This window comes from Macrotis lagotis, chromosome X, assembly GCF_037893015.1.
Source record: "Macrotis lagotis isolate mMagLag1 chromosome X, bilby.v1.9.chrom.fasta, whole genome shotgun sequence".
Taxonomy (NCBI): Eukaryota; Metazoa; Chordata; class Mammalia; order Peramelemorphia; family Peramelidae; genus Macrotis; species Macrotis lagotis.
The window spans coordinates 700,100,659-700,110,504 of NC_133666.1; the positions used below are offsets into that span (position 1 = coordinate 700,100,659).

The following is a 9,846-nucleotide window of genomic DNA, read 5'->3' on the forward strand; positions in this document are numbered from 1 at the left end:
TATCAGCTGAAGTGGTGGACCCACCAAGGAAACAGGTTCAGGCTTTGCAGGCTCCTCCTCAAGCCCTCTGGAGCCATGGGGAAGGAACCTGAGCTGCTTGTTTCTCTCTCCAAAGGTGAAATGCTTCCCTAAGTTGGGCTTAGAAGCACGAAGTCAGTGAGTGCAGGGAAACCTGCTTTAGGGAAACCTGATAAATGGGACGATCTGAAGAGGTGAGCATCCCAGGCAAGGGGATCAATTGAGGAGGTGACTTTCAAAAGTAGATTTTTTCTTCAGGATTACTTGGAATGAAAATGGTGATGGAAAGATCTTGAGAAAGTGACTTCATGTTTATTGTGAACAATAAAGCAGTTCCCTTGGGGAATTGTGCATGTCTCCACCCTTTAGACCTGGGCCATCTCTGGAGCCCAAGCCTTCTTTGGTCTGATTCTGTGTGTAGTCTGGCCTGTGTGTGGCATGAAGATCTACCACTGACCTGCTGCTGTCCAGAATGGGCCTCATGAGTGAGATCTCCACAATAAAATATATTTACTACCTAGTTGGTATGGGTCCATCTTATTTCTATATCTCAGTAAAACCTTTCTGATTATGGTGGGATTATTCCTCAGCAAGGGTTAGTAAACTACTGTTGTAATAATTAATTGGCAGGATCCTGAGGAACTGGGTCTGGGAAGAGAAGCCTATGCTGACTGTAATCTCATGTGGGTCTTCAGAATCCTTAGATGGAGAGGTGGCTGCCCTGAACCTAGGAAACAGGATTCCACTTGGGAGATCCTGGATTATTCATCCAACTTTTGTGGGAGAGGTGGCCCTGTGTTATATGCCTGAGCTTCACTGCAAAAGCTAGGGGTTGCCCTGAAAATGCAGATTGATTTGTCTCACTTGATGCAGGAATTGAGGATCCCATACTTAAGAAATGAAGGTGAGGTGGTTAGGGAAGAAACTCCAATAGGAAAGAGGAGTTGGGAATGTTGCTTGTCTGGGAAGAATGCAATTCTGGGGGATTATGTATAGCATAGAATGAAAGGCTAAGGTGGAGGACCCCTGAGAAGACAGCAAGAAGACAATAGGGAAGATTTGGAGGATGGTATAGAGGGTAAAAGACAGAGAAGGGGGTAATTAAGGAAAATAAAATAGAAAATCTCTCTCTTTCTCTCTCTCTCTCTCTCTCTCTCTCTCTCTCTCTCTCTCTCTCTCTCTCCTTATCACTCTTTCTCCCTTTCTGCCAGGTTACATAAAGGTTGAAGGGAGGATAGATAAAGAAAAATACAGTGAAATGATGATTATGTGGGATATTACTGGTAAAAAAAATAGAAGGAAAAAAGATATCTTCAGAGGTGACTGCCACCATTAGATTAGAAATGTTTGCCACTATATATTCTGAATGGATAGCTAATGCATAATCCAAAATTAATTGGAAAGAAATCTCTGGCAAATATAGACTAGAAACCCCTTGACATCCCCCTGATAGCAAAGATCCCTAGGCTGCAGAATTTGTGTTTTCAAGTTGTGTTGCTGGAGGAGAATGTTTAATATGACTTTGACATTAAAAAGATAAGATCCGTCAATACTAAGAATTAATTGAAGCTATTCATTGAAAGGTAAAGTCCTGAGACCGAAGCTTCCATGCTTTGATCATATAATGAGAAGTTGAGAAAAGTCCCGATGGTGGGCAAGACTGAAGTCAAAAGGAGAAGGGGAGAGTAGAGGATGTGGTGAATTGATGGTGTCACAGAAAAGATAAACATGAATGTGAAGAGATTTCTAATCAGAGAATGGAGGTACCTGGTGTGTGATGGTCCATTGGGTCCATCAGAATTAGAGATTGAATAGATGAACAACAAGAAGAGATGCAAGTGGAAGAAAATAAGGGAAGAGTCTGGTCAGAATAGGACAGAACCCAATGGGGGAGTTTTAAGGGGCTTTAACCAAAGTTCTCTGAAGACATAGAGAGAAAGAAAGTTTAAGCTACAGATTTGTAGTTTGAATGCTTGATAGAGTGAACAGAAGGTGTGAAAGTTAAAAGTTTGGAGAATTTGGAAAAAAGGGTTTTTAAAATCTTATACATTCCATCCTTGGGTAGAATCACCAGAAAAAATGGCACTTTCAGGGGTTTTAAGTATCCCTGTTTACCTTTCTGGGCAAAGTAGTAAATGTTCTCCAAACACGTTTCCCTCATTTCATAGGGGTTAAGATTCTGTAGAAACACTTGACTAGTAGGAATCTAGTTATATTAAATGTTAGTAAGAAAGGAGCAACTAGACAATTCTCAGTTTAGAGGTTATGAAGACTGAATCTTTTTTCATGATGTATATGAGAAAATCCTCAATTCCCACAGGAAATTTATATTTGTGTATATGCATATACACACACATACATATAAATATAAAACAATGCTCCTAAAATTTCAAAAAATTATACATTCCATTTCAGGTCTGTTATTCCAGTTAGATTTAAATTAGCTTTCTTTAAGGAAATTCATTTGTATAAACATTAAACTTAGGAGTGAAAAGCAGGTGTCAAAAATAGCCTTGTTGCCTATATGTCCATGTATAGGATTAGCTCCTTATCAGTTTTGGATCTTCTGAATGAAGAAATTGGAATTAACTTAAGAGAATTTTGAGAAAGCACCAAGATCAGGTAATTACATGTGTCAAATATAAATGATTCTAATTTAAATTCCCCGAAGTTTCCAATGAGCCATGAATTTCTCATTCTAATTAGCTCTAAAGTGAAGAAGCATAAGGTTGGAGCTAGTTTACACCACATGAACTAGTCACTGAAGAAGTAAGATCTGAAAGGTTGTATTAACTTGTATAGAAATCTGTTGTGTGAAAGATTTTAGCAGGAACACCTCAGGATCTATACAAGGAGCTTAGAAGCAGAGAAGCAAACCTCCTGAAGAACAGCCACCTGCCCCACTTCCCTGAGAAGGAGATGTCTTCTAGATTAGCCAGGAGATGATGTTTCCAGGGACCAGACAACTGCATGGAACAATCAGGGATTCTAGAGGAAATGTGCTGATTAAATGGACGTTGGGAGTGGGTTACTAAAATGCAAGGACACTTATTGTCCATATGACTGTGGACATTTGCCTTAACTTTGTTGGCCTCAGTTTCCTCATCTTTAAAATCAGAGTTGTTCTAGATGGCCTCTGATATTTTATTCTAGTTCTAGACTTGTTAGAGGTGAGAATGGTCTGAGGGACAAGAATAGACAGCCTGTTTTGTTTGGGCTGGTGTACAGTGGGAGAGGCTGGGTCAATCATTGAACTTACTGAGTCCAGGTTTTTTGAATGTTATTTTATTTTTTCAATTACATTCAAAGTTAGTTTTCAGCATTGAATTTTTTTTAGGTCTTTGCAAGGCAAATGGGGTTAAGTGGCTTGCCCAAGGCCACACAGCTAGGTCATTATTAAATGTCTGAGGCTGGATTTGAACTCAGGTCTTCCTGACTCCAGGGCCTGTGTTCTGTCCACTGCACCACCTAGCTGCCTCCAACATTGATCTTTTCATAAGCTTTTGAGTTCCACATTTTCTTCCTTGCCTCTTTTCATTCCCCTCACCATGATAGCAGGTAACCTCATATAGATTATATATGTACAATCATTTTTAACAGATGTCCATTTTAGTAGTGGTGAAAGAAGAATCAGAACTAAAGGGAAAAAACAAGGAAAAACAAAACCAGCTTTAAAAAGTGAAAATTATATGCTTTAGTCTGCATTCAGATTGCACGGTTTTCCTCTGGATGTTGATGTTTCTTTAGTTCTTTTATGAGAGGATTGTTCTAGAAGATTAGTGAAGCCCCTCCCTGCCCACAACCACTGAATTATGATGACTTTGGACAGGTAAATGACCCTTGGATGAGTGAGGAGTAGATCTTACTGACTCCCAATGATAGAATTCCTCTTCTTATTCCTTCCATTGAAAAAGTTTCTATGGCAATCACTGAGAACTGAAATGGAAAGATGGCACCTTCCATACGCTCCAGATTTGGACCATAGGACAGGGAGTGGATAGACAGCCATCCTCACATTCAGGACCCCATTGTAAACATTTACATCATGGTCTCTGGGGCTCATGCAGGCAAGGCTGTGCCCTGACTTTGCTCTTGCTCCCCCCAGGAACATCATCTGGACCCTGGTAATAACTGAGTAAATGAAGCTCAGAGAAGGTTTGTCCCCTTCCCTATAGGCCTGGAACACTGGGTGCTTCAAACTGTTGTCATAGAATTGGGAGGACAAATGAGCCTAATGCTTGAACTGAAGACCAGAGATGATCAGGAAAGTTGGTTGAGGTATCTCTGGAGTCAGAGATTCTATGTCTCTATTATGGTCCTAGATGATTAGCTTGGGCTCCCTGCCCTAGTATTACTAGTTCCAGTCTCCAAAGCTGTTCCCAATGTTGCCGGAACTTCAAACATCAGAGATTGTGATTCATTGAACCTGAACCTGGTGTTGGCTGAGTCAGAATGAACTGGGCCCAAGAATCTAGAGGGACAGAGGGAAATCCAATTGTATGGAGCCATATTTCCTCTCTCCCTGCCCTGTCCATCTCAAATGGTAAGAGGGTGAAAGTCCCCAAAGGTATTGAGGATCTGTCTCTGGGACCCTTCAGGCTGGCAGGTAGAGAAGTCACCATTCTAGTGGAGCCACTGGATCCCTCAGCAGGTTATGGACTCTACCAAGTTGTTCTTATCTCTTTCATCCTTCCCCAGAGAGCTTCATTCCATTTACTCCTTTGTGTTTCAACCCCACCAGGATCCAGAGACTGAGTACAGCCCAGTAGGACTCAAGGGGAGAAGAGGATGGATTCTAGGATAGAGGGCTCTGAATCTGCCCCCATGAGATGAACTGGGCCTGAAGCAGCTGCCCAATATCATATGGCCCAGGGGGGCACAAGTCTAAGACCTCAATTTCTGAGAATCCCTTGAAAGGCTTAGAATCTCATCCATCATCAACCTTAGTCCTCTCCTTACCTCAGTAGCATTCTCCGACTTGTCCAAGCTCTGACATGAATAAGGAGCATCATTGTTCACTGGATTTCCTGATGTCAGAACCACTTGCAGGTTCAGTGGGGTTTAGAGAGTAACCCCAGATCTTGTGATTCACATTGAGCTTGGCCCATCTTCTCAAGAGAGTCTAAAGGAGGAAATAAGGGCAAGAAGCTGGATATGTAGGTTAGAGATTCAAGAGGAAGCTCCAGGAGAATGTCTTCTATTTTCTAGGAGACATAATAAGGAAAGTACTAAGCATTGAAGGGGAAGGGGATGGTCAAATCAGGAGACTGAGGAAAAAAATCTTGGAATAACTTGTCAGGATTGCAAAATAGATTTAATTAAGGAAAAGTTCACAAAAGATGATCTAGCAGTCGTGAGGATCCATCCTGATTAGATGCCATCACGTTACTGTGGATCCCATCAGGTCAACTGGTGACTTTCTGCATCAGTGGCTCAGCAACATGGGAGGAGGACTGAAGGGGATGATGAGGGGTGGGTGATGGCTTGGGAGACCACTGAATAGAGATCTCTAGGGAGGAAGAGGAGGAGGAGGAGGAGGAGGAGGAGGAAGAGGAGAAGTAAGCTAAAAGGAGAGATGGAATAATGGAAGATTCATGATACTTGTAGTTTAAGTCCTTGGATCATAAATGGAGAGTGGAAAGGGACCTTAAAGACTTCTCATTTTATAGTAGAGGAAACTAAGGTCTGGTGAGGTTAAATGACTTGACTAAAGTCACATAGTAGATAACCATCAGAGGCAAGATTTAAACTCAGCTTCTCTGTTTAGACAATGGATTGTTTTCCCACTGAACAACATTTCACTTGCTTCCCTGATGTGTAGGCCACATACAGGGCTAGCCCTGTGTCTCCTATTTCCTTTCCCTCCCTTGGGGATCAGACCCTGGGGGTATTGGAATGGAGCTCAAGAGGTTTTTTGTCTCACTTCCCCATAGGCCTGTATCATTGTGGGACCATTATTGTAGGCCTGACAATAATAATCAGCCTCATCATCCACCTGGAGACCAGAGATGGTCAAGGAGGCAGAGTTGGTTGAGGTGTCTTTGGAGCCAGAGAATCACTCTGGAATCCCTAAGGTATGGTTACTCCACTGATAAATGATGAGCTTGGGGGACTGTCCATGGTGCTGTTCATGCCAGTACACATAGTAGCTATCAATTTTGCCACCACTTAGAGTGCAGGAGATGGTGACCGACTGACTGTGATGCTGGCTGAGTCAGCACAAGCTGGGCCCAAGTACCTAGAAAGAAAGAGAGAGGAAGAGTTGTTGAGTCAGGGGCCAAGGGACCCTCTCTCTCTCCTCTCTTCACCTAGAATGGAGAGAAGAGACTGCCCTCTGGACCCTGAGTCCCCTCAGGCTGGTACCTTGGCAGAGGGTGAGGAGGCTGAGCAGGAGAGGAGTCCAGGCCATCGGGCAGACACCCCAGGGTTCTGCTCCCTGAGGCCCCTTAGATGGAACTGGACTCATTCAAGTCTTTCTTATATCTCTTATCCATCCCCCCAGCCCTTCATGCAAATTTGCCAAGTCCTTGTTTTTAGGTCCTCTTAGGGCTCAGAAAGTGGAACTAGAGACAGAGGTGGGCTGTGGAAGGAGGAGGGGATGGCTAACAACACAAAAGCTCTGACTCCACCTTCTGGGAGGGGTTCAGGAGTGAGGTGAAGCAGGACAGGGTTTGGGAGCCCCTTGGAGGTTGGTGAAAAAATTAGTTCCTGAACTAGCCCTCCTCTCTCCCCCTGGTGGCCCAAGGTCAAGTGTCACTCTGAAGCAAAGGCTGACATTAATGATGGGTTAAGAACTGAGCATGGGGGATAACTGTTGGGGGACTGGTGAAGTCAATCAGTCCCACAGTGTCACCTGGTGGCGATGGTGCTAACCAAGTACTGACATCAGTAGTGAGGGCACCAAGGTAGAAGGATGTTCCTCATTTCAAATCATTGGATTGTGACCTTTAAATTAGTTGTTTTTCTACATGTTCCCCACTGCATAAATTTTATAAAAGTGTGTCATTTTAAAACAGAAATCAGACATTGTATTTACAAGTTATTACAGGTAGGATAGGTATGAGCAGTGGACACCTCTGACAGTGCTGGGGAGACAGTGACTCCCTTAGGGAAGGGATCCCAACCCCCAGCCTAGGGGTAGGAAAGCTCTCTTTCTAGTTTGGACACCATCATCAGTCCCTCCTATTTCGGATCTACTCCCAAGGTCTTCTGCCTCCCTTCTCACCTTAAGGCTAACTGTATGTTTTGTTGTGGATCTCATGGATCTGACCTCATTTTGGGTTCTGGAGTTAAATTCTTTCCAAGAAGAGAAGGGAATGGTGTTAGGTGTGGGGAGGAGAGGATGGGCAGGTTGTTCTCTAGAAGAGGCTCCTGCCTGCAAGGGAGGCCCGTTTGCGGTGGCCTGAGACAAGCTTTACCCCATCCTGTTCTAGTCTGGGCACCCAAGGAGGATCAAATTCCAGCCCTAAGGGTCCATGGTGACAGGGGAAAGAGAGTCTGGGGAGAGGTTTATGAAGATTTGGACGATGGTATAGGGGGTCTCTCTCTCTCTCTCTCTCTCTCTCTCTCTCTCTCTCTCTCTGCCCACCCCCCTTTCTAACTGGCATCAGAACAATGGACAGGAAAGAAAGCAAATGAAAGAAGAAATTCAGTGAAGTTGGTTATGGTAGATATTAGATATGTAATATGTAATAGAGAATTTATTATAAAGCAGATTAGTTGGGATGTGAGTGGTATAAACAAGCCATGGTATAAAAGGTAAGAAAGATGACTTTTATTTAATTAAAGGACACTTGCTCTTTGGAAGGGAATCTAAGTCGAATCTAGACAGGATTGTAAAAAGCTCCAATATGCAGTTCCCTTGATGTGGCTGGAAGAGCACATTGAGCAGGAATACCACCATTCATACAAACTTGGAATGTCTCTTACTGTCTGATTAAAAATGTATTTAATAAATATTTCAATATTCAAAAAAGCTTTCCTTCACTAGTTGACTTCTAGAAGAGGAAGTAGAAAAAGGGACAAACTTTGGTCCTAATTCAAATATAAGAAATATTCATTTCTCACAATCTCCAGAGATTGTGATGTGTATTGGCCTTGGTCCAGCTTCATAAGAGGGAATGAGGCATAGGATCAAGGAGTTTGGCTTTGCAGTGTAGAGATTCAAGAGGAAGCTCCAGGTGAATGGCTTCTATTTTCTTAGGGTCATCATAGGGAAAGTGCTAATCACTGAAGGGGCAGTGAGTGGTAAAATTGGGAGACTGAGAAAAGAAATCTTTGAATAACTTGTTAGGATTGTAAAATACAGTTAACCAAGAAGGAGTTCATAAAGGATGGTTCAGGCTAAAGGACCGGTTCAGATTAAATGCCATCATTGTATCATGCACCCCCATCAACACAATTGTCAACTTCCTGCAGTAGCATGCAAGGAGAACTGAAGGGAGATGATGAGGGTTGGTGATGGCCTGGGAGATCACTGAGTGAAGATCAGTGGAAAGAAAGAGGAGGAAGAGGAGGAGGAGGAGAAGGAGAAAATCCTTTGGTTTTGACTTGTAGCCTTTTCAAGTTGAAGAATTTGCCATCAGTAAGGTAGCTGATCTTGAGGCCATGTTCATCCTTAGTGAAGGTGTTTATTAACATGGTTGAAAACACCATGCTAAAAAGCACAGGAGCAAGGACACAGCCTTGTTTCACTCCATTAGTGATGGGAAATCTCCAAAGCATCGTCCATTATTCAGAACCCAGGTAAGTATGCGGTCATGAGACTGACAGACAATACTTCTCTAGGTAAGCAAATTTTGACATAATTTTCCACAAACCCTCATTACTGATAGTATCAAAGACCTTGGCCAGATCTACAAATGTTGTATACAGACCTCTGTTCTGTTACTGGCATTTTTCCTGGAGTGATCAGGCAGCAAACACCATATGGACTGTTCCTTGACCCTTTCTGGAGTCATTCTCTCAGGGAGGTGACCATCTTCCAGGTGAAGGATTAGCCTATTGAGAAGGACTTTGGAAGAATCTTATCAGCAATAACTAAAAAAGAAATATCCTATTGATTGTCCCAGGATAAACTATTCCCTTTACCTTTAGGGAGATGGATGATGGAGGCAGCCTTGAATTCTTGGGGGATAATCTCTTTATGCCATTTAACCTGGAAAACTACAGTCAGTTTTTGGATGAGCAATGGACCCCCCCCCTTCTATTCAACTGGAATAGAATCAGCACCAGTTGCTGTAACTGCTAAAACATCTTTGTGAATTTTTTTTTTGTAAATTTGCAGCTGATTATTATTTGTTCTTCATTCTTGAAGAAAAACCATTATAACAGAGAGATGATGCCATGACAAGCATGGGGTGGGGGGAGGACTTCACTTTCTTTTCCAGAACCATCTGAGTCCAGTGGCCAAATAGGGATCAGGATGACTGGAGATGGCCCTGGATGTGAGGCCTTCAGGGTTAAGTGACTTGTCCAAGGTCATAAGGCTACTAAAGTGTCAGATCCTCCTAATTCTAGGTAGCACTCTACCTACTGTTGCCATCTAGCTGCAGCTAGGTTTGTAGCTGGGATTAAAATCAAGTGCAAACAGCCCATAGTCTTTCACCTTTTCAGAGGAAAATAGATATAGTTTGTTCTGGTGGACGGTGATTTCCCCTATTAGAGAATAGGCAGAAGTGAACTGAAGCTAGTTTGAAATATTCTTGACTTTTTATTTCTCCATTTGAATTTACTTTTTTTCCAGCTCATTAAAGTAATTTTTGGAAGATTGAAAAGGCACTAAATAAGTAGTTTATTTTAGGTAGAATTGTCATGTTTATTATTGAG

The 9,846-nt window shown here is 42.6% G+C and overlaps 1 long non-coding RNA gene across 1 annotated transcript; it reads right to left on the bottom strand.

Moving 5' to 3' along the window:
• Nucleotides 1-3,341: 3,341 nt before the first annotated feature.
• Nucleotides 3,342-9,014, bottom strand: LOC141498181 (uncharacterized). Its single transcript, XR_012471577.1, has 3 exons — nt 8,895-9,014; nt 4,978-5,140; nt 3,342-3,654 (listed from the first exon to the last, which is right to left on the bottom strand). It is a non-coding gene; the product is annotated as an uncharacterized LOC141498181 (long non-coding RNA).
• Nucleotides 9,015-9,846: the final 832 nt, after the last annotated feature.